This window comes from Manis pentadactyla, chromosome 4 (genome assembly GCF_030020395.1).
Source record: "Manis pentadactyla isolate mManPen7 chromosome 4, mManPen7.hap1, whole genome shotgun sequence".
Classification (NCBI taxonomy): Eukaryota; Metazoa; Chordata; class Mammalia; order Pholidota; family Manidae; genus Manis; species Manis pentadactyla.
The window spans coordinates 41803403-41827609 of NC_080022.1; the positions used below are offsets into that span (position 1 = coordinate 41803403).

At 37.5% G+C, this 24207-nt stretch overlaps 1 protein-coding gene and 1 pseudogene across 3 annotated transcripts in view; both read left to right on the forward strand.

Moving 5' to 3' along the window:
- ZFYVE9 (zinc finger FYVE-type containing 9) overlaps positions 1 to 24207 on the forward strand; it is a 237405-nt gene that overhangs the window by 12374 nt on the left and 200824 nt on the right. The gene's annotated exons all lie outside the window — the stretch shown is intronic.
- LOC118916364 (60S ribosomal protein L21-like) overlaps positions 14112 to 24207 on the forward strand; it is a 40380-nt pseudogene continuing 30284 nt past the window's right edge.

Sequence of the window (24207 nt, forward strand, 5' to 3'; positions counted from 1 at the left end):
TGTTGTTATGTGATCAGACCACTGAATCCCATGATTATAGGCCCACTGCTACAATTCCTTCACTGTGCAGTTGGCTCCGTTGGTTGGATGCTGTATTATGTGGGATTACATATCTGGGCAGATCTGGTATTGTGTATGCCCTTCTTATGTGGTCAGGAAAGGCAAAACCATTCCTAGAATAAGTATCTGTTAAATACCTGTGAGACTAGGATCAACTCCTGAACGTTCCAAGATGGAAGGACACGATGTGGTCAGCTTGTCACCTGGTAGCCCGTTGGTCAGCCTGAGGCATAATGCTGTATTGGATGCCTAGTGTTGGTCTCTGTAAGTTGGATGCTCAGAGGGGGCAGTAGCCTGATTGGGGCTTTGTAAGTGGGAATCCATATCTCCTTCACTTCCTCATCTTGTCATTTCTGCCACAGTGGCTTCTCTGTTCATGTCCCCATCATGCTAGTTCTGGGGTGACTAATGTCAGCTATCTGAGTCATTTTGTCTATGTGGTTACTTAATGTCTCTTCTGCATTGAATGCTGTCTGGTGGGCATTAACACATGAAAAAGATTTTCACACTTTATATCCACTCCCGTATGTTTGTTCATTTGCCTCCATCCATACCATCCATCATACAGTCATAAAGTGCATCTGTCATACAATCTTTTTCCTTAAAAGCCCCTGACCAGTTGGCCAGTCCATTTGCCATTGTCCATGAGTCTGTATTCTCACCTCAGGCCACTTTTCTTTCTATACAAAGTCCATGACAGGTGTATCACTTGAAGATCCATCCTTAAAAAGATTTTCCCTTTCCACTGTCAGAGTCACCCCTAAGCATGGCTGTAATGAAGTGTTGTTTTTTCAGTTTGCATCACATACTGAGCTGACCTATTTATTAGCCAAGCTTGGCTTTTATCTCCTCCCTAAGTTGGTCATATAGGATCCTCCAAATACGGATAGATCTGAGGAAAGGGTGCTGGTACAACTGTGGTTGGTGTCAGGGAACTCTTGGCTGCCTATTTATGTTATTTACTTGTGCCCTTTGGTTCTGCTTGGGTTTGATTTTTGGTGTGCAATTCCATCTCATAATGGATAGTTGCTGAGCTTATTTGACTTCATGACTTGGAGAGTCCTATTAAACCCAGCTCATTATGGGCAGTTAAGGCCAGATATATGGTACCCAATTGTCAAGCATTCTGTCTCCTACCAGAGCCCAACAAGAGCTATTTTATAATAGCATGACTTTGCCGCAGAACTCCAGGGGCCTACATTGTGGCTCTCCCATGTGGCTTGCTATAAACTCTGTACTGCATTTTTTCCCTACTATGTATACCTCCGGCAGCATAGGGACTTGCTTGCACTACAAAATGGACCTGCTGCAGAGCAGTTTCCACCACTTAAAGCTGGCAGCCTTTCACATGGATCACAGCATTTTTCCTGTACTTATTATTATTATTTTTTTTCAGGTGTACAACACAGCGACTCAACATTTATATACATGATATTTCTAGGTACCAGGTATCACCATACCAAGTTGTTACAATATTTTGACTATATTCCTTATGCTATACATTACATCCCGGTTACTTATTTATTTTACAATTGGCAGTGTGTTTATATATATATATATATATATATATATATATATATATATATATATATATATTGTGAGGGCATCTCTCATATTTATTGATCAAATAGTTGTTAACCACAACAAATCTCTGTATAGGGGGGTCAATACTCAATGCACAATCATTAATCCACCCCAAGCCCAATTTTCGTCAGTCTCCAATCTTCTGATGCATAACGAACAAATTCTTACATGGAGTACAAATTCTTACATAGTGAATAAGTTACATGGTGAACAGTACAAGGGCAGTCATCACAGAAGCTTTCGGTTTTGTTAATGCATTATGAACTATACACAGTCAGTTCAAATATGAATATTCATTTGATTTTTAAACCTGATTTATATGTGGAAACCACATTTCTCTATTATTATTATTTTTAATAAAATGCTGAAGTGGTAGGTAGATACGAGATAAAGGTAGAAAACAGAGTTTAGTGTTGTAAGAGAGCAAATGTAGATGATCAGGTGTGTGCCTGTAGACTATGTGTTAATCCGCGCTAGACGAGGGCAATAAACATCCATGTATGCAGAAGATTTCTCTCAGAACATGAGGGGGGAGGTTCTAAGCCTCACCTCTGCTGCTCCCCATTTTCTCACCAGATGGCCCCCTTCGACTGTGCCTGTCTTAGGTTGTTCCTCCCTTGAGGAATCTTACCCGTCTCTGGCTAACCAGTCATCTTCCGGGGCCATACAGGGAAATGTTAAGTTCATTTTTCCTGTACTTATAATGTGTTGTCTCTAGAATCTGAAGAAGCCTTCTAGATGTTGTGCCTCCCTTTTTTTTTTGTAGTGGGGAATGCAAAATCAGCCATTTGTCTTTTGCTTTGGAGGGTATTGTTGGCATGACTCTGACCACTGGACTCCTAAAACTTCACTGAAATGGCAGATGCCCAAATATTTGTAGAGTTTTTCTCCCACCGTCTGGAGCACATGTATCTTACCACATCCTTTAGCATGCTAGCCATCTCTTGCTTGTTTTGCACGATCAACATGATATCATTGATTTAATGCATCAGTGTGCTGTTCTGAGTCCATATCTCTCCAGACTCTATATGACACAGTAGGAGAATTAATATAATAACCCTGAGGCAAATCTGTGAATGTATCCTATTGTTTATTCCATGTGAAAGGAACTGTTTCTGACTGGGATAAAAAATAACTCATTTGCCAAATCAATGGCTGCATGCCATGTACCTGAGGCTATATTTATCTGCTGTAGCAAATACAGTACATCTGGCATGGCTACTACTTGGTTGAGCTTGTGGTAGTCTCTAATTATTCTCCAGGATCCAGATGGGTACTGCAGAGGCCAGACTGGTAAATCAAACACACACATAAAAAGGACCACTACCCCTGCTTCTTTGAGATCCTTAAGGTGGCACTAATCTCTCTCATTTTCTTGTCTCCACCCCCTACATAATACTGTTTTTGATTTACTATTTTGGACAAGGGGTAGAGAGACATTTTCAGGTTTCACTTGGCCTTTTCCCCTTTGATAATTCTTACTCCATAGGCCAAGGACCTAGGGTGGGGGTTACCCCAACTGCCAAGTATTCCAATCCTATTTATTTATTCAGGGCCTGGGAAAATGACTGCTATGTGGGCCAGTGGACTATGGACACCACCCAGGATGAGATTCTCAGTGCCAATTGGACAGGAAGTGTTATCAAGCCCCATTTTTATCTTCTGCTTTCTCAATCTATTTGTGGTGCCAACTGTGCCAATTTGAGTTCTTCTGGAAGCAGATGCCAAGACAGAGTTAAGAATACAAGAGGTGTATGGGGGAGGGGGAAGACTCCTATGAAAGGAAATGTGGCTGGAAACAGACTTGTCAGGGAGAGCCTCGGAGTCTGATTCAGATTTGATAGTCTGAAGACTCCAGAGCAAAAATTTTCATCAGAGTCCTGCATTTGACAGAAATGGCTAGACGTTAGCATCACGCAGTGATCAGTCACTGGCTGGAGCTGCCCAGGAAGAGCGTAGTCTCAGCATGAGAGCTAGGGATCCTGAAGGGACTGCAGCTTGGAGGCTGTTGGCTAACTGCGTGCCTAGCAGTTGATTAGCAAATTTTTCTTGAAGGGAGATACAAGCCACAGACCTCCAATGACTGCCACACATAAGTGCTAAGTAAATTGTTAGATATTATTGTTATAATTATCTTCTGTTTATCAAGGTGAGACATGAGTCCTGTGCTTGAAACTGGAACTGAAAACAGTATTTCAAGTTTGGTCTGATACATAATAAGTGCTCAGTGAATGTTGGTTGAGATGAACCATGCTTTTGATCAGTACAGTCAGGAATGTGTAATCCTCACCTCTACCCTTCAACCTCTTCCTTTTGGATATTTGTAATCCTGCATCCTGAGATTACATTAGCCTGCTTCCTGTGACTTTTTTTTCTATTAACATAATTAAATAGGTCTTTTTTAATGTGAATATAGAACCACGTATTTCTATAAAGCTTCATGTTAGGTAGATATAATTTACAATTCTAATTCAGTTAGATCTTTTGAATACTGATTCTTTGGTTCTAGCAGATCCAGCTTTCTTCATTACCATATAACAGATTTCATCATTGGGCCACAAATGGCCACCTCCAAGTAATTTAAACATGTTGAATAGGATAGGACCAAGAATCAAGCTGTAGGCCATGCCATTAAAGATGTGCCTTCAGACTGATAGGTATTTATGCTTAACACTGTTTAGCCTGTTAGGAGTTTATTAACCTTATCTGTATATGACTCAAATTTTAACATTTGTCCATTAAAAGATAAGCGACTTTGTCAAAGAAATACCTTGCAAAAACCCAGCAGACCAAGACTAGGCTCTGAGACAAATAAGGAAATGAAGCAAATCTGTTTGGCTATAGATAGATGATCACCACTTTGCTAAGTAAATGCTTACTTTTACTTTTATCTGACAGAAATCAGCCAGGTGACCTTGGGAGAGTCACTTAGTCTTTCAGGACTTGAGATTCCTTACTAGTAAAATTATATGATTGGCAAGTTCATAGAGTCAGAAAATACAGCAGTGGTTACTGGGGGCTAGAAGGAGGTAGGAATTGGGAGTTAGTTTTTACTGGAAACAGATTCGGTTGGGAAGATGAAAAGGTTCTGGAGGTGGATGGGGATAATAGTTGCACAATGTGAATTTACTTAGTGCCACTGAACTGTACACTTAAAAATTGTTAAAATGATAAATTTTTATGTTAAAGATATTTTACCACAATTAAAAAAAAAGGCCAATATTGAACAATAATAACAACAATGCTAGGTAGCTACTGGCCTCTTTTGTTTTTTATAAGAAGAAGCTAGTGGCTTCTTGTTTTTAACTACATACATATAATAAAAGACCCATACCACACTTAATGGAAAAGCACTAAAACAATTCCCATTAAAGTTAGAAATAAAATAAAATGTCCATTGTCACCACTTTTGGAGGAACTAGCACTGTAATTTTATAAGAGAAATTAAAGACATCATGGGGGGAAATAAAGAAAAGCAAATTGATGGAGGGACCCCACTGACCTCCTTTGACTCTGTTAGAGAAATAAAAATCCCACTGGGAAGAGTATGAGAGCCCTGAGGGTTCAGGAAGGTGTTGGGTGTGTGTCTGTATATATACCTCTCTGCTTGCATGGAAGGAAACAGAATAAATCAGTTGAAAACTGGAAAAAAAATATGATTTAGATCAGTGAGGTCCACAGAATCACTACTGGGAATATGTAAGGGGAGACCCAGGGTGAATTCATGAGGTGTGTATCTGCAGCGATCATCTGGCTGCTAACTTCAGTTGGAGCGTTTACTCTTCTATGTGTTGCTGTTGAAGTCTGCTGTAAATTGTATCACATTGCTCTAGAGCCCTGCGGATTCTTTCAACAGAAGAGCTTAATGTTTCAGGTTCAATTCAGTAGTTAGTAGTCTGCATAGGTCCTAGAACATAGCAGGATGACTGAGATTATAAGAAGAATCATTAAAGAACAGACGTGGGAGGAGGAGCCAAGATGGCGGTGTGAGTAGTTCAGCAGAAATCTTCTCCCAAAAACATATATATTTTTGAAAATACAACAAATGCAACTATTCCTAAAAGAGAGACCAGTGGATACAGTACAACAACCAGGCTATATCTACATCTGTGAGAACTCAGCATTACACAAGGTGGGTAAGATACAAGCTGCAGCCTGGCGGGACCCGAGTGCCCGCCCCCACTCCAACCCCAGATCCCCAGTGGGAAGAAAGGAGTTGGAGCGGGAAGGAGTGAAAGCTCAGGACTGCTAAACAACCAGCTCTAGTAATCCGCACCGGTAGTGCGGACACACGGTGCATGGTGTGCTGGATATTAGAGACATGGAAGGGCAAAATCTGCGAGCTGGTCCCCACAACATGCTCCCCTGGGACAAAAGAAAGCAAATGCTTTTTGAAAGTCTTAAAGGGACAGGGACCTCACAGCTGGATGGAATCATCCCAGCACACTCAGCCTAGCACCTGGGAATCCCGGGGAACTCCAGGCGACCTAACCCTCTAGGCAGCAGCACAGCTCTAAAGCCCCTCACGGCGATAAGCAGCCATCCAGTTGTTTCCCCCGGCCCGGCGTGGACCCCAACACACTGGTCAAGTAGTGCGCAAGCCAGCGGCAGCCAAGCGAGGGATCCGGGAGCAGCCCATGTAAGCCGGCGGTGGCCAACCGAGCAGCCCGGGAATGGCCCGTGCGAGCCTGCGGTGGCGGTGGCCAAGCAACCTGGGAGTGATCATGCCCCCAGCAGCCACCCAGAACCTCCTCCCGGTGCACAGCCACCTGGGCCAGACTCATAGGCTGCCGCCAATGCACAGCTGCCTGGTGGGGGTGCCGCTCTTGCAGGAGAGCACACCCAGTGTGCCGGCCACTCCCCGCAGGGTTCTGCACTACCCTGATGGAGACCCTGCCCACAGCAGGTTAGGGGATTAATGCGGAGGCTGCTCCAGGAGTGCGGATAACCAACACAGGCAGTGGAGAAGGGCAAGGCGACCAGCAAGCAGGAAAGGACTTTGTTCTTCCAGCTGACACACGCGCTACCTGCCTATAGCTACCTCTATCACCATGAACAGGCAGAAGAATTTGGTCCGGTCCAAAATTACCCAGACAACTCCTGAGAGAGGGCCTGGGGAGATAGATTTAATCAATCTCCCCGAAAAAGAATTCCAAATACAGGTCATAACCATGCTGATGAATCTGCAAAGAAATATGCAAGAGTTAAAGGATAAAGTTGGGAGGGAGAATAGAGAAATAAAATAGTCTCTGGAAGGAATTAAGAGCAGACTGGATGAGGTGCAAGAGGCCATTAATGGAATAGAAATCAGAGAACAGGAACACAGAGAAGCTGAGGCAGAGAGAGATAAAAGGATCTCCAGGAATGAAAGAATATTAAGAGAACTGTGTGACCAATCCAAATGGAACAATATTCGCATTATAGGGGTACCAGAAGAAGAAGAAGAGAGAAAAAGGGATAGAAAGTGTATTTGAAGAAATAATTGCTGAAAACTTCCCCAAACTGGGGGAGGAAATAGTCTCTTAGACCATGGAGGCCCACAGAACTCCCAACACAAGGGATGGAAGGAGGACAACACCAAGACACATAATAATTAAAATGGCAAAGATCAAAGACAAGGACAGAGTATTAAGGGCAGCCAGAGAGAGAAAAAGGTCACCTACAAAGGAAAACCCATTAGGCTATCATTAGACTTCTCAACAGAAACCTTACAGGCCAGAAGGGAATGGCATGGTATATTTAATGCAATGAAACAGAAGGGCCTTGAACCAAGAATACTGTATCCAGCACGATTATCATTTAAATATGAAGGAGGGATTAAACAATTCACAGACAAGCCAAAGTTGAGGGAATTTGCCTCCCACAAACCACATCTACAGGGTATTTTAGAGGGATTGCTCTAGATGGAAGCACTCCTAAGACTAAATAGATGTCACCAGAGAAAATAAAATTACAGCAAAGAAAGCAGACCAACCAAATACTAACTAAAGGCAAAAATTAAAAGCAGTCAAAGGAAACACAAAAGAGCACAGAATAAAACACCCAACATATAAAGAATGGAGGAGGAGGAATAAGAAGGGAGAGAAATAAAGAATCATCAGACTGTGCTTATAATAGCTTAATAAGTGAGTTAAGTTAGACAGATAGTAAAGAAGCTAACCTTGAACCTTTGGTAACCACAAATATAAAGCCTGCAATGGCAATAAGTACATGTCTTTCAATAATCACCCTAAATGTAAATGGACTGAATGCACCAATCAAAAGACACAGAGTAACAGAATGGATAAAAAAGCAAGACCCATCTATATGCTGCTTACAAGAAACTCACCTCAAACCCAAAGACAAACACAGACTAAAAGTCAAGGGATGGAAAAAGATACTTCATGCAAACAACAAGGAGAAAAAAGCAGGTGTAGCAGTACTGGTATCAGACAAAATAGATTTAAAAACAAAGAAAGTAACAAGAGATAAAGAAGGACGTTACATAGTGATAAAGGGGTCAGTCCAACAAGAGGATATAACCATTATAAATATATATGCACCCAATACAGGAGCACCAACATATGTGAAACAAATACTAACAGAATTAAAGGAGGAAATAGAATGCAATGCATTCGCTCTAGGAGACTTCAACACACCACTCACTCCAAAGGACAGATCCACCAGAAAGAAAATAAGAACACAGAGGCACTGAACAACACACTAGAACAGATGGACTTAACAGACATCAACAGAACTCTACACCCAAAAGCAACAGGATACACATTCTTCTCAAGTGCACATGGAACATTCTCCAGAATAGACCACATACTAGGCCACAAAAAGAGCCTCAGTAAATTAAAAAAGATTGAAATTCTACCAACCAACTTCTCAGACCACAAAGGCATAAAACTAGAAATTAATTGTACAAAGAAAACAAAAAGGCTCACAAACACATGGCGGCTTAACAACATGCTCCTAAATAATCAATGGATCAATGACCAAATTAAAACAGAGATGAAGCAATATATGGAGACAAATGACACCAACAGCATAAAGCCCCAACTTCTGTGGGATGCAGCAAAAGCAGTTCTAAGAGGAAAGTATATAGCAATCTGGCCTATCTAAAGAAGGAAGAACACTCTCAAATGAATAGTATAAAGTCACAATTATTGAAACTGGAAAAAGAAGAACAAATGAAGCCCAAAGTCAGCAGAAGGAGGGACATAATAAAGATCAGAGAAGAAATAAATGAAATTGAGAAGAATAAAACAATAGAAAAAATTAATGAAACCAAGGGCTGGTTCTTTGAAAAAATAAACAAAATAGATAAGCCCCTAGCCAAACTTATTAAGAGAAAAAGAGAATCTACACACATCAACAGAATCAGAAATGAGAAAGGAAAAATCACGACAGACCCACAGAAATACAAAAAATTATTAGAGAATACTATAGAAATCTATACGCTAACAAGCTGGAACACCTAGAAGAAATGGACAACTTCCTAGAAAAATACAACCTTCCAAGACTGACCAAGGAAGAAACAGAAAATCTAAACAGACCAATTACCAGGAACGAAATTGAAGCAGTAATCAAAAAACTACCCAAGGAAAAACCCCTGGTCCAGATGGATTCACTGCTGAATTTTGTGAGACATATAGAGAAGACATAATACCCATTCTCCTTAAAGTTTTTCTAAAAATAGAAGAGAAGGGAATATTTCCAAACTCATTCTATGAAGCCAGCATCACTCTAATACCAAAACCGGGCAAAGATCACACCGAAAAGAAAATTACAGACCAATATCCCTGATGAACATAGATGCAAAAATACTCAACAAAACATTAGCAAACCGAATTCAAAAATACATTAAGAGGATCATACACATACACCATGATCAAGTGGGATTCATCTCAGGGATCAATGATGGTATAACATTAAAAAATCCATCAACATCATCCACCACATGAACAAAAAGAAGGACAAAACCACACGATCATTTATTTCCATAGATGCTGAAAAAGCATTCAGCAAAATTCAACATCCATTCATGAAAAAAGCTCTCAACAAAATGGCTATACAGGGCAAGTACCTCAACATATTAAAGGCCAAACCCACAGACAACATCACACTGAACAGCCAGAAGCTGAAAGCTTTTCCCCTAAGATCGGGAACGAGACAGGGATGCCCACTCTCCCCACTGTTATTCAATATAGTACTGGAGGTCCAGCCACGGCAATCAGGCAAAACAAAGAAATACAAGGCATCCAGATTGGTAAAGAGGAAGTCAAACTATCACTGTTTGCAAATGACATAATATTGTACATAAAAAACCCTAAAGACTCCATTCCAAAACTACTAGAACTAATATCTGAATTCAGCAAAGTTGCAGGATACAAAATTAATACACAGAAATCTGTTGTTTTCCTATGCAATAATGATGAATTAACAGAAAGAGAAATCAGGAAAACAATTCCACCCACAATTGCATCAAAAAGAATAAAATACCTAGGAATAAACCTAAACAAGGAAGTGAAAGACCTATAGAGACACTCTTAAGAGAAAAGAGGGCACTAACAAATGGAAACTCATCCAATGCTCTTGGCTAGGAAGAACTAATATTGTCAAAATGGCCATCCTGCCCAAAGCAATCTACAGATTCAATGCAATGCCTATCAAAATACCAACAACATTCTTCAATGAACTGAAGCAAATAGTTTTAAAATTCATATGGAACCACAAAAGACCCTGAATAGCCAAAGCAATCCTGAGAAGGAAGAATAAAGCAGGGGGCTTTTCACTTCCCAACTTCAAGCTGCACTACAAAACCACAATAATCAAGACAATTTGGTCCTGGCACAAGAACAGAGCCACAGACCAGTGGAACAGAATAGAGAGTCCAGATATTAACTCAAACATATACGGTCAATTAATATATGATAAAGGAGCCATGGACACACAATGGGGGAATGACAGTCTCTTCAACAGCTGATATTGGCAAAACTGGACAGCTACATGTAAGAGAATGAAGCTGGATCATTGTCTAACCCACAAAAGTAAATTCGAAATGGATCAAAGACCGGAATGTAAGTCATGAAACCATAAAACTCTTAGAAAAAAACATAGGCAAAAATCTCTTGGACATAAACATGAACAACTTTTTCATGAACATATCTCCCTGGGCAAGGGAAACAAAAGCAAAAATGAACAAGTGGGACTATATCAAGCTGAAAAGCTTCTGTACAGCAAAGGACACCACCGATAGAACAAAAAGGCATCTTACAGTATGGGGGAATATATTCGTAAGTGACAGATCCAATAAAGGGTTGACATCCAAAATATATAAAGAGCTCACGCAACTCAACAAACAAAAAACAAATAATCCAATTAAAAAATGGGCAGAGGCGCTGAACAGACAGTTCTCCAAAGAAGAAATTCAGATGGCCAACAGACACATGAAAAGATGCTCCACATCGCTAATTATCAGAGAAATACAAATTAAAACCACAATGAGATCACCTCACACCAGTTAGGATGACCAACATCCAAAAGACAAACAACAGCAAATGTTGATGAGGATGTGGAGAAAGGGGAACCCTCCTATGCTGCTGATGGGAATGTAAACTAGTTCAACCATTGTGGAAAGCAGTATGGAGGTTCCTCAAAAAGCTCAAAATAGAAATACCATTTGACCCAGGAATTCCACTCCTAGGAATTTACCCTAAGAATGCAGCAGCCCAGTTTGAAAAAGACAAATGCACCCCTATGTTTATGGCAGCACTATTTACAATAGCCAAGAAATGGAAGCAACCTAAGTGTCCATCAGTAGATGAATGGATAAAGAAGATGTGGTACGTATACACAATGGAATATTATTCAGCCATAAGAAGAAAACAAACCCTACCATTTGCAACAACATGGATGGAGCTAGAGGGTATTGTGCTCAGTGAAATAAGCCAAGCGGAGAAAGACAAATACCCAGTGATTTTACTCCTATGTGTAGTATAAGAACAAAGAAGAAACTGAGGGAACAAAATAACAGCAGACTCACAGAACCCAAGAATGGACTAACAGTTACCAAAGGGAAAGGGACTGGGGAGGATGGGTGGAAAGGGAGGGATAAGGGGGGTGAAAAAGAAAGGGGGCATTACAGTTAGCACATATAATGTGTGTGTGGGGCACAGGGAGGGCTGTGCAACACAGAGAAGACAAGTAGTCATTCTACAGCATCTTACTGTGCTGATGGACAGTGACTGTGATGGGGTATGTGGGGGGACTTGGTGAAGGGGGTAGTCTAGTAAACATAATGTTCCTCATGTAATTGTAGATTAATGATACCAAAGAAAAAAAAAAGAAGAACAGATGTGAATAAATAATGTTAAACTTCTCTTCTATGCTAGGCTGTCAATTACTGGTGGGTAATATCATATCTTGTATTTTACCTATCTTCTCTTCTTTGCATCCCCTTCTGATACTTGTGCTCTCCTTTTAATGTCCTCTTTCTTTGGAGAACAGATAATGTTCCATGGAAAAAGTGACTAGTTGAGGTCACATATCAAATGTGTGCAAGTGCTTTCGTGAGACAACAATCACACTTTGGTGTGCAGCAGAAGTGCCTTATTCATACCTTCCATTTTGTCACATAGCATATTAAAAAGACTTATTCAAGAGTTCAGATTATTAACAAAATTAATAATTTTTATTGCCTCACCAATCAAGTGAAACTGGCAGTTTTTTTTTGAACTAAGTGTGCTTGGCAATGAAGAATATGAATTATAGTACAGTTTGGTGTGTCTGCGTTTACTTGTGCTAAGGTGCAAGGAGTTCTACCCACTATTTATTTTACAATGTGCAAATATGTCCATTGATGCAAATGTCAACACAGTGGAAAAGGCATAGTAAGATGTTATGTCTTAGTGTTATTATAAAAATAGTTTTCAAAAATTGAGATGTAATTGGCATAACATATTAGTTTCAGTTCAGTACAACATAATGATTCTCTAGTTTTTTGAAAATAGATGTGATTTCATATGCTTTCTGGAAGAGTCCTGGGCATCTCCTGGAATCTGTGGACCTCACTTTGAGAGCCACTTGGAATAATCTAAACTCATCCCATTTTGTGCTTGGATGCTTTCAAGTAACCTGAGCTTTACCTTATATAATTACTTATATAAATTACTTACATAAATTCATAAGTGAAATTTGAAAATAGAAACAAATTAAATTTGTGTTACAGTTTATATTGCCTAATAGCAAATTCTAGATGGACTATAAAGATTCTTTTAGTATATTGAAATTTTATTGTATTGATTTTTGCTGGAAATAACTGGCAGTTGTCCAACCTTAATTTGATATCCCCTCATGATCCCCTTCTGCTCATATATTATTCTTCTCCTCATTTAACCTGCTCCTTGTCCTTGCTTTTCCCTCTGCTTGGAATATTCTTCCCGTAGATATTTGTAGAGTTGTTTGGTGACATTCAGGTCTTGACATAAATGTGATATTTCTCTGGCTGCCGTATCTAAAATTGTAATCCTCAATCTTCCCTTCCTTTAAAAAATTTTTCTTTCTTTTGCATGTATTATCTAGCATACCATATGTTTTACATGTTTGTGTTGTTTATTATCCATTACCATCTGTTAGAACGTAAGTTCCTTGGGAGCCAGGGGCCTGTTTACTTGGTGTTTTATCCCCAGTGCTGAGACATGTGCCAGGAACACAGCAGGAACTGAAGCATTGGTTAAATGATTAGTTATATCATATAAATATGAATTATGTGGAGATTTTTATTGTAATTACATTCATTGTAATGAGAATTGACCAAAAGTTTGCTGTTATGAAGTCTGTATCCTAGCTCCCTATCCTCTGTTCTCAGTTTGATCTTGGTCTGTAATGAACTCAGATATATAGTTATTGAATGGATTTGTCAATCAGGTAAACTCAGTTTCTTTTTTTTTGTAGAAACATATTTTTGTTATATGATATAACAATTGTATACACTGAAATAGCCCAGGATTAGTTTGGATTTTTACAAATTTTACTTAAGATTAAAAAAAAATACTTCTTTCCTCTTTTTTTCTAGTTCTTCCAAATCTTACTCTAGTTTAATACTCATTTCAAAGCTTTTCTTTTAAGCATCCTCAGATTTTTCAAACTGTGATGATTTTTGCTTCATCTGAATTTTTTATATTTATATTTGCACATAATGCATTTTAATATGTAGTTTTTCTGAATTCTGACTTTTTTGACTTGTTACCTAGCTTTTCATGAGTATATGTCTTCCTAATCCTCCACTACATATTGTAAACTTTTTGAGAAGGGAAAGTTGTGTTATTTTTTTAGCAGAGCCTAGTAAAGTGCTTAATGTTCATTCATTTTATTTGTTCATGAAACAACAGTTATTGACACATTTACTCTGGCAAGATTATGGTTAGGTAAGTGATGATAGAGGAATAAGACATCCTTGCTATCAAGGAATTAAAAGGCTGATGGGAAGGCAAATAAGTAAATGTACCAGATTCAGTGAGGATGCTCCATTCCGCCAGAGCTTTGCTGAAAAGGCGATGCTTGTGTTCATTATTGAAAGTCAGCCAGAGTTTGCCAGGAGGATAACAAAATCGGGACATTTTAAGCAAAAGAAGCTTGGGCACAACCGTGTGGAAGTATGTGGAGAAACATGTCTTATTTGAGGAACTGCAAATAGTGTGGCATAGCATTTTTGTAGGTTGAAAGGAGTGATGGATGGTAAAAAGTGAGTTAGAGACCTACACATGGAGTCAGATGATGAAAAGCTTCATATGCGATTTAAAGGACTTAGATTTTTTTTAAAAAATAGGGCATGGGGGATCAATGAAGAGTTAAAAGTAGTAGACCAGTTGGTCATTTGAGCTTTTGGAACAATTATTTTGGTGTCGGTGTTGCAGATGGGCTGGTTGAGAGCCAGAATAGATACAGGTATACCATTTGGGAAACTACTGAAGAAATCAAAGCCCAAGATTAATCATAGTATGAAGTAGAGTAATAATATCTGATAAAGAAAAATAGGATAGATATAAGAGATAAAATTTTAAAAAGAGTTAGAATTGTTAGGACTGATTGGATGTGGTTAATGAGGAGAATGGTCCCTAAGCGCCTGACCTTGGATTTTTTTAATGTATGGTGAAACCTTTACTTAGGAGAGGGAATGCAGGAGATACAACCTCTTTTAGGGAGAAATAGTTAAAGCCATGAGAGTGGATGTGACTATCCAGTGAGAACAAATAGAGTGAAAAGAGAAGAGGTCTGAGAACATGACTGGATAAAAGTCATATTTAAGAAACACAAAGGAGGAAAGCCCACAAAAGACAAAGAAGAAAATGATGGAGGAAAATAAGTAGAAGATAACAAGTTTTGTAGAAGAAAGGGAGGAGAGTTTTCAAAGAGTGGTCAGCCGTGTTGGTCCTGTGGATAGGCGAAGATGAGGATTTAAAGTGTCTACTGGGCTTGACAATTAGAAAGTCATTGATGAATTTGACGAGTTGCAGTGGATTGAAACATTTGAGAGCGTGGATCAGTAAATTTTTTTTTTTAAACTTGGCTGCAAAAGGAAGGAAAAATCAGTAACAAGAGGGAAGGAGAGGTTTTAATGTGTGTTATTAAAAAATTAAAAGGTATCTGTTATTAAAAGATATTTGAAGATATTTATAGACCATGAGAGGGAGAAGTTGAAAAGACAGGGCATAGACACTCAGTTGGAATGTAGATTAGTTTCAAAATTAATTATTGTGTATATTACTGTGTATATGGGAGATAAATTATTCCAGTTGACTAAATATGCATATTTAGGATATAATTTTGTTGTAATTTATTAGAACAGCAACCACCAACAAATAGAATACTCAATTTTAGAAGTCAGAGTACACAGATTTTCTAGACTAATCCCATCATTGGATAGATGAGTGAATTCAGACCTAAGTTGGTACTTTTTTTTTAATTTTTTTATTTTGACATTAATGTACACAATTACTTGAACAACATTATGGTTACTAGACTCCCCCCATTATCAAGTCCCCCCTACATACCCCATTACAGTCACTGTCCATCAGTGTAGTAAGATGCTATAGAATCATTACTTGTCTTCTCTGTATATACTGCCTTTCCCGTGTCCCCCCTACTACATTATGTGTGCTAATTGTAATGCCCCTTTTCCCCCCTTATCCCTCCCCAGTCCCTTTCCCCTTCGTAACTGTTAGTCCATTCTTGGGTTCTGTGAGTCTGCTGCTGTTTTGTTCCTTCAGTTTTTTCTTTGTTCTTATACTCCACAGATGAGTAAATCATTTGATACTTGTCTTTCTCCACCTTGTTTATTTCACTGAGCATAATACCCTCTAGCTCCATCCATGTTGTTGCAAATGGTAGGATTTGTTTTCTTCTTATGGCTGAATAATATTCCATTGTGTATATGTACCACATCTTCTTTATCCATTCATCTACTGATGGACAACTTAGGTTGCTTCCATTTCTTGGCTATTGTAAATAGGGCTGCCATAAACATAGGAGTGCATGTCTTTTTCAAACTGGGCTGCTGCATTCTTAGGGTAAATTCCTAGGAGTGGAATTCCTGGGTCAAATGGTATTTCTATTTTGAGCTTTTTGGGGAACCTCCATACTGCTTTCCACAATGGTTGAACTAGCTTACATTACCACCAGCAGTGTAGGTGGGTTCCCCTTTCTCCACATCCTCGCCTATGTTTGTTGCTGTTTGTCTTTTGGATGTTGGCCATCCTAACTGGTGTGAGGTGATATCTCATTGTGGTTTTAATTTGTATTTCTCTGATGACTAGCAATGTGGAGCATCTTTTCATGTGTCTGTTGACCATCTGAATTTCTTCTTTGGAGAATTGTCTGTTCAGCGCCTCTGCCCATTTTTTAATTGGATTATTTGCTTTTTGTTTGTGGAGGTGCGTGAGCTCTTTATATATTTTGGATGTCAACCCTTTATCAGATCTGTCATTTATGAATATATTCCCCCATTAGGATGCCTTTTTGTTCTATTGGTGGTGTCCTTTGCTGTACAGAAGTTTTTCAGCTTGATATAGTCCCACTTGTTCATTTTTGCTTTTGTTTCCCTTGCCCGGGGAGATATGTTCATGAAGAAGTCATTCATGTTTATGTCCAAGAGATTTTTGCCTATGTTTTTTTCTAAGAGTTTTATGGTTTCATGACTTGCATTCCGGTCTTTGATCCATTTTGAGTTTACTTTTGTGTACAGGATTAGACAGTAATCCAGTTTCATTCTCTTACATGTAGCTGTCCAGTTTTGCCAACACCAGCTGTTGAATAGGCTGTCATTTCCTGATTGTGTGTCCATGGCTCCTTTATCATATATTAATTGACCGTATATGTTTGAGTTAATATCTGGACTCTATTCTGTTCCACTGGTCTATGGGTCTCTTCTTGTGCCAGTACCAAATTGTCTTGATTACTGTGGCTTTGTAGTAGAGCTTGAAGTCAGGGAGCATAATTCCGCCTGCTTTATTCTTCCTTCTCAGGATTGCTTTGGCTATTCGGGGTCTTTTGTCTTTCTATATGAATTTTAGAACTATTTGCTCTAGTTCATTGAAGAATGCTGTGGGTATTTTGATAGGGATTGCATTGAATCTGTAGATTTCTTTAGGCAGGATGGCCATTTTGACAATATTAATTCTTCCTAGCCAAGAGCATGGGATGAATATCTATTTATTAGTGTCCTCTTTAATTTCTCTTATGAGTGTCCTGTAGTTTTCAGGGTATAGGTCTTTCTAAGTTGGTACTTTGAAGTTATTAATTTTATCTAAAATTATTTAAAGTAAGATTATGTACTTGAATTTCCTTTTTCAGGAATATTCTTTTGTTATGCATATGCTTGTTTAGGTAAAATACATTCAATTTTTAAGATATTCTAATTACTTGGGACTTGAAAAAATACCAAGTCTGGGCAAGTCAACTTGAGAACCTTAAAAATAGTGACTTATATACCTGACTCACTTCTTAGATTCCACACTCACCTCAAATATCTCCTTCAATATTTCTTTCTTCCTCTCAGCTGAATTAAATTCTGCATCTCTGAGCTCTCTTCTGTCATTGTTGGTCCCTCCCCACAAGGGCTGGAAGTTTCTTATTTTCAGAGCTCTAAGCATACCTCTCGAACATGCATAGTAGGTGATCACTAAATATATTCTTGGATAGATGTATGCTTTGAAGAATTCATAAGCTGGACAAAAAGATAGGCTGTCCTTCTGTTCATGTGTACATTTACTAGTGTCCAAGAGAAGAAAACTTCTATACTTGCAGGTGTAGCACTCTTGGTCTGGATGAGTTTCAGCACTCTTTGAATTTGTGAGCGTTCTTTTCAGTAATTAGGTATAGCCACCCTCGTCCACTTTGAAGCATCATAATCATATGCATTTGTTGAGTTGTTTACCCTCAGCCTCCAAATTTATTATACTAGCTTTTTTGAAGGTTTTATCCCCTAGGAATATACCTTTCTAACTGGCAGCTTTAAATTAGATTTATTTCATGGTCCTATGTGTCCTTTTGGTGTTTAATTAACAAGTGTGGATGCCTCTCTACCATGGTGTTCTTATAGTTTGTTTAGAGTTGGTTTTGGAGAAAGTGTTACTTTTGCTCAAGTATTATTTGTAGTATTTAAAAAATAACACTAGACAGGTCAACATGACATTTTTGTGACTTACTACTTAAAAAGCTTTAAGAAAAATAATTTTGAAGTCAGCCGTTTCTTTTTCTTTTTTTGTCCTGCACAAAAAAAATTCATTCTTCACTGCCCAGGAAGATTATCCCTGATAGTGATCCCTTAGGTTGAAAGAGCTATTGACGTTCAGATAAAAGAATGATAAAAAGCTTTGCAAGCCCAATGGCATACTGTTTTTTGTTGTTTGGGAGTGAAACCTTTAGGGGTGTTTCCCTAGTACAGCACCACATGCCCACCCCATCCCAGGTTTATGCTCTTCTTAAGATGTGTTCGATATTTTAATTGTCTACTTGTCCAGCCTTTTCATTTAGGAGGAAGTAATAATTACACCTTCCAGAGTGCTTTCTGTTTTGATTTTCATAGCATCAAATAAAGGGTTAGGGTATTTTTATTATCCCTATTTAGGAGGAGGAACAAAACAGATAAAAAGAAGTCAAGCAACTTTTGTAAGGCCACACCATAGTAAAAGACTGTAAATTCATGTGGAAAGCCTTATTCTGACAAAATTATCAACACTTAGTGTAGGTACTTTTCATGAAATTACAAGCTTAGGAAATGTTCGGGAATGTCTGAAATTTTGTTGCTTAGCTTTGCTAGGCAATTATAGAGTATTAGTCCCTGATTAACAAACCAAACAAATGAAGTATGCTATTTATTGAGTTGGAGGTTGTAATATACAGCTTTGCTAAGTATTTTTAAATCCTTTGTTAAAAATAAAATTGCTTAGTTTCTTCAGTAGTTATAGTTGGCATTTGATGAGTGTTTTGAAAAATATAACTTCATTAAAAACAATAGATTTGTAGTTTTGTACAAAAAATAGATTTGTGTCGTTAGTGAATTTGTTGTGAGAGGACTGATTGCTGATATTTCTCTTACAACTGAAGATTTTTTAAAATGGTTTTTATTTGGTAGATTGATGGACATGTTAAGGTCAGGCAGATTGTAAATGATTATTTCTAATTTTAATTCATATAAAAATAGCTTTATTGAGACATAATGCACATACCATAAAAATTACCCATTTAAAATGTACAATTATCTTCTGGTGAAAAAGATGGCAGAGCAGGAAGGTAAGGCAGAAACCTCCTCCCACATACATACCAGGGGAGCAACTTAGCAAAAACAACTAACCCTGAAAATAACTTGAGGACTGCAGAACAGTTTATCTACATCTGCTGAAGAAGAAAGGGACTTCCGTAGATGGAAATGTTCTTAAGCCTAAATATTTTTCAGTGAAAATAAACCCACAGTAAAGGTAGTAGACCACTTACTAAGCAAGTATGAAGTTAAAAAAAAGTAGTAAAATCAACTATGCACAAAATCAGTAAAGGGAAATACAAAAAATTGCAGATTGTGACATCTAGTACAAAAAGTGTGGAGGAGGAAGAAGAATAAAAAAGAAACACTTTTAGACTTTGTTCAAAATAGAGTGACTAAATATAGACTGTTATATATTTAGGAAACTATGTATGAACTTTATGGTAACCACAAGCCTAAAATTTACAATAGATACACAAAAAATTTAAATGCAATCACAACACTAAAGATAACCATTAAATAACAGGAAAAAGTATAAGAGAGGAAGAAAGGAACAGAGAGGAACTGCAAAAACAAATCAGCAAACAATTAACAAAATGACAATAAGTACATACCTATAATTAATCACCTTAAATGTAAATGGATTGAATGCACCAATCAAAAGACACAGTGTGGCAGATGGATAAAGAAACAAGACCCATCTATGTGCCGCCTACAAGAGACTCATTTCAGACTTAAAGACTTACATATACTGAAAGTGAAAGAATGGAAAAGATATTTCATGCAAATGGTAGGGAGAAAAAGAGCAGGAATAGCAGTACTTATATCAGACAAAATAGATTTCAAAACAAATAAAGTAACGAGACAAAGAAGGACATTGCATAATGAATGATAAAGGGATCAGTCTAGCAAAAGGATATAACAGTTAAAAATATCTATGCACCTAACATAGGAAGACCTAAATATATAAAACAAATACTAACAGAACTAAAGGAAGAAAGACTGCAGCTCAATTATAGTAGGGGAGTTTAACATACCACTTACATCAATGAACAGATCAACCAGACAGAAAATAAAGAAGGAAACAGGCACTGAACAACACATTAGATCAGATGGACTTAACAGACAGATATCCAGAACATTCCACCCAAAAGCAGCAGGATACACATTTTTCTCAAGTGCATATGAGATGTTCTCTAGAATAGGTCACATATTAGGGTACAAAAGACCTTCAGCAAACTCAAGAAGATTGAAGTTGTATCATCTTTTTAGATTGCAGTGGCATGAAACTGCAAATAAATTACATGAAGAAACCCCCACACACACACACATGGAGGCTAAACAGTGTGCTTCTAAGTAGTCAATGGATCAATGAACAAATCAAAAAAGAAATCAGGCAATACTTGGAGACAAATGAAAACAAAAATACACCAATCCAAAATGTGGGACAGTATTCTCTTCTGTTTTTTTCTGTTGTTGTTTTGGATGAGTTTGTGGAAGATATTAGTATTAATTTGTTTTTTAAATATTTGGTTGAAGTTCACTGGTGAAACTACCTGGAACTTGGGTGGGAAGTTTTAAAATATAATTTGTAGAAACAAAGATAGACAATAGACACAGAGAACAGATTGGTGGTTGCCATAGGTGAGGGAGATGGAAGGATGGGTGAAGTAGGTGAGGGGAAAAAAATTAGAATGTCTGATATCTTGGTCCAGATGATGGTTACATGAGTGTATACATATGTCCAAATGTATTAAGCTGTACACTAAGATCTGTGCATTTTGTATGTACTTCAATAAAAACATTTTAAAAATTAATTTTTATATGTGAATTATACTTCAATAAAATTTATTTAAAAATAAAATTCAATTTGTGGGAAGGTTTAAGTTCATAATTCAGTCTCTTTAATTATAGGCCTGTTCAGAGTGCTTATTTCTTTTTGAGTCAGTTTTGCTACTTTTTTCTAAGAATTTGTTTCATTTAGGTTGTCCAGTTCATTGGTCTATTGTTTTTCAGAGCATTCTTTTACAATCCTTTTTATTTCTGTAAAGTCAGTGGTAATACCCCCACTTTCATTTCTGATTTTAGTAATTTGAGTTTTCCCTCACTTGGTCAGTCTAGCTAAATGTTTGTTAATTTTGTTGATCTTGCCAAAGGAACAGTTTTTGGTTTTGCTCATTTTCTCTATTTTTTCTATTTTATGTATTTCCATTCTAATCATTATTTTTTCCTTCCTTCTGTTTGTTTTAGATTTGGTTTACTCCTCTTTTTCCAGTTTCTTAAGGTGGAGATTTAGGTTATTATTTGAAATTTTACTTAATAAAATTGTAGGTGTTTATAGCTGTAAATTTCCCTTTAAGCATTGCTTTTGATACATCCCATAAGTTTTGGTATGTTGTGTTTGCTTTCTTATTCATCTCAAAGTATTTTCCAATTTTCCTTGTGATTTATTATTTGACTTGTTGGTTATTTAGTGTATTAATTTCCACCAAATTTTAAATTTCTCAAATTTCCTTCTGTTACTGATTTCTAATTTCATTCCATTGTGGTCAGAAAACATACTTTGCATGATTTCAGTCCTTTTAAGTGTATCGAGACTTGTTTTATGGCTTAGTGTGTAGTTTCACCTGGCTCCTGCACTTGAGAAGAATGTATACCCCCTGCTGCTGTTGGGCAGAGTGTTCAGTGGGTGTTTGTCAAGTCTAGATGGCTTATGGTGTTGTTCATGTTTTCTGTTTCCTTGCTAATTTTCTGCCTAGTTGTTTACTCCATTATTGAAAATGGGGTATTGAAACCTACAAGTATTATTGTTGAATTGTCTGTTTCTCATGTCAGTCCTGTTTGATCTTCCTGTGTTTTGGGGGTCTGTTGATAGCTACTCTAGCTTTAAGTCTGATGCGTAATATGGATTGGATTCTATGTAGGTGAACATATTGAGAACTAAATAAAACATTGTTCCCATCTTATATGCTGTGCCCAATAAGTGACTTTGTTTTGATATGGCTTTGATGCTTTAAATAATTTTGACTAACAGTATATTGTTATGTCTATATTACATAAAGGAGTGTTTGTCTCTGAGAAGACATTTTTAACTTCACTGGTAGTCTTTCATTGCAAGAGTTTATGTGCATATGAGTCACAATTTCAGTGAGGCAGTTTAAACAGCTAAGATGAAGTTCTTAAATAATGACTTTGCCAGTGTATTAATTTTTATAGAGATTAAAGGGCAGATGATAGCATAGTGTTCCCTGACTGTCCCTAGAATAATTTGAGTCAGTATCCATTATTATTTAAACTATTAACAGTATCTACCTTTTGTACATCCAAGTCCTAAAACAATATTTGGCCTAGGAGGAAAGAGCAAATAGATAAGTATTATGTTCTATGGATATTATTTATTTTTAATCCTCCTAGCAATCTTTTGATGTGGGTGGTGGTCTTATTTTATAAATCAGAAAATTAAAACTCAGAGATTTATTAATTTGACTAAGATCACTGGTGAGTGCTCTTGTCATTTTATATCATTGTTTTAATCTTCATTCAAATATGCCAGACTTTGGAGATGTAGCCATAACCCAGTCAGACATGATCCTTACCCTTATGAAGTGAATTGTCTGGTGGAATCTTTTTACTGAGTCTTTCAGCCTTATTTCATATAGTAGTGACACCTATTTGTGGAATTCTTTGTAAAATATTTATGTAGTATTATCTATTTTAAAATTCTTATTGCAGTCTTTTGACCCAGGTGCATTAGGTACTATTGATATTATCCCCATTTGAAAACTGAGGGAAACTAAGATTTAGGAATAGTAAGGTCATATAGTTTGTAAAAAGGGCTGAGCTCCTACTTAAACACAAGTCATCTGGCTCCAGGAATCTTGTGTTTCTTCCATTATACCATATTGTCTCATTGTTTCGCATGAAACTGCAAGCCGAAATCACCAAGAGTGATATCCTGGAAAGTAACCAGCATAGCATCACTTAGCAAAGGAGAGCTCTACCCAGGTATGTGGGAAGAAGAATCAGGTGACCCAAATAGCTGTGTTTTATGTTCTGAAATGGATTTATTCTTAAATAATGCAATGAAAAGAAATGGCTTAACGAGAGACTTAAACATGAGGAATACTGCACAGACATGGTGTCAGCAGCATGTAACTGCCAGTGGCATACAAAGACTTGAAACAGTGAATTTGAGACAAAGAGATCCAAACAACACCGAACTCTGTACAGAGCTATCTGTAACTGCAAATCAGAGTGTAATCTTTGTATGAGGAAGGGATTGCTTGTTTTAAATTGATTATCTCAGATACTTTCATGCAGTTACAGAGATAGTAAGCTATTCAGTAAAGCATTTGAGTGCTTCCTCTGTGTAAAAGCACTGTTATGCATTTTGTAAATAATACCAGTGTTAGTATGACACAGTCCTTGCCCACATAGGGCTTGTAACCTAGGAAGGAAATTTTGCATTCATTCAAACAATGCTTGTTCATCCAGAGTATGTTATGTGCCAGACACTCTATCAGGTGGTTAGGAGACAAGAATGGGTAAGATAGAAACTGCCACTAAGACTTTAGCTGATACATTACATTGCTGGGAGTTTCCTTATCTCCTTTCCCAGGTCTTCTTTAAAAGAAACCTTTTAAAATAAAGAGCAGGACTTGAAATTCTCTTTGCAAACTAGAAGTCAGTTCTGTTGTTCTTGTGATTTGGCCACAAATAGAACCTGATAGCCTATTCATCATAGTTTAGGTACCTATTATTTCATAATAGAAAATATTTGCATCATATTTAATAGCCAAATCATTAAGAAAAAGACA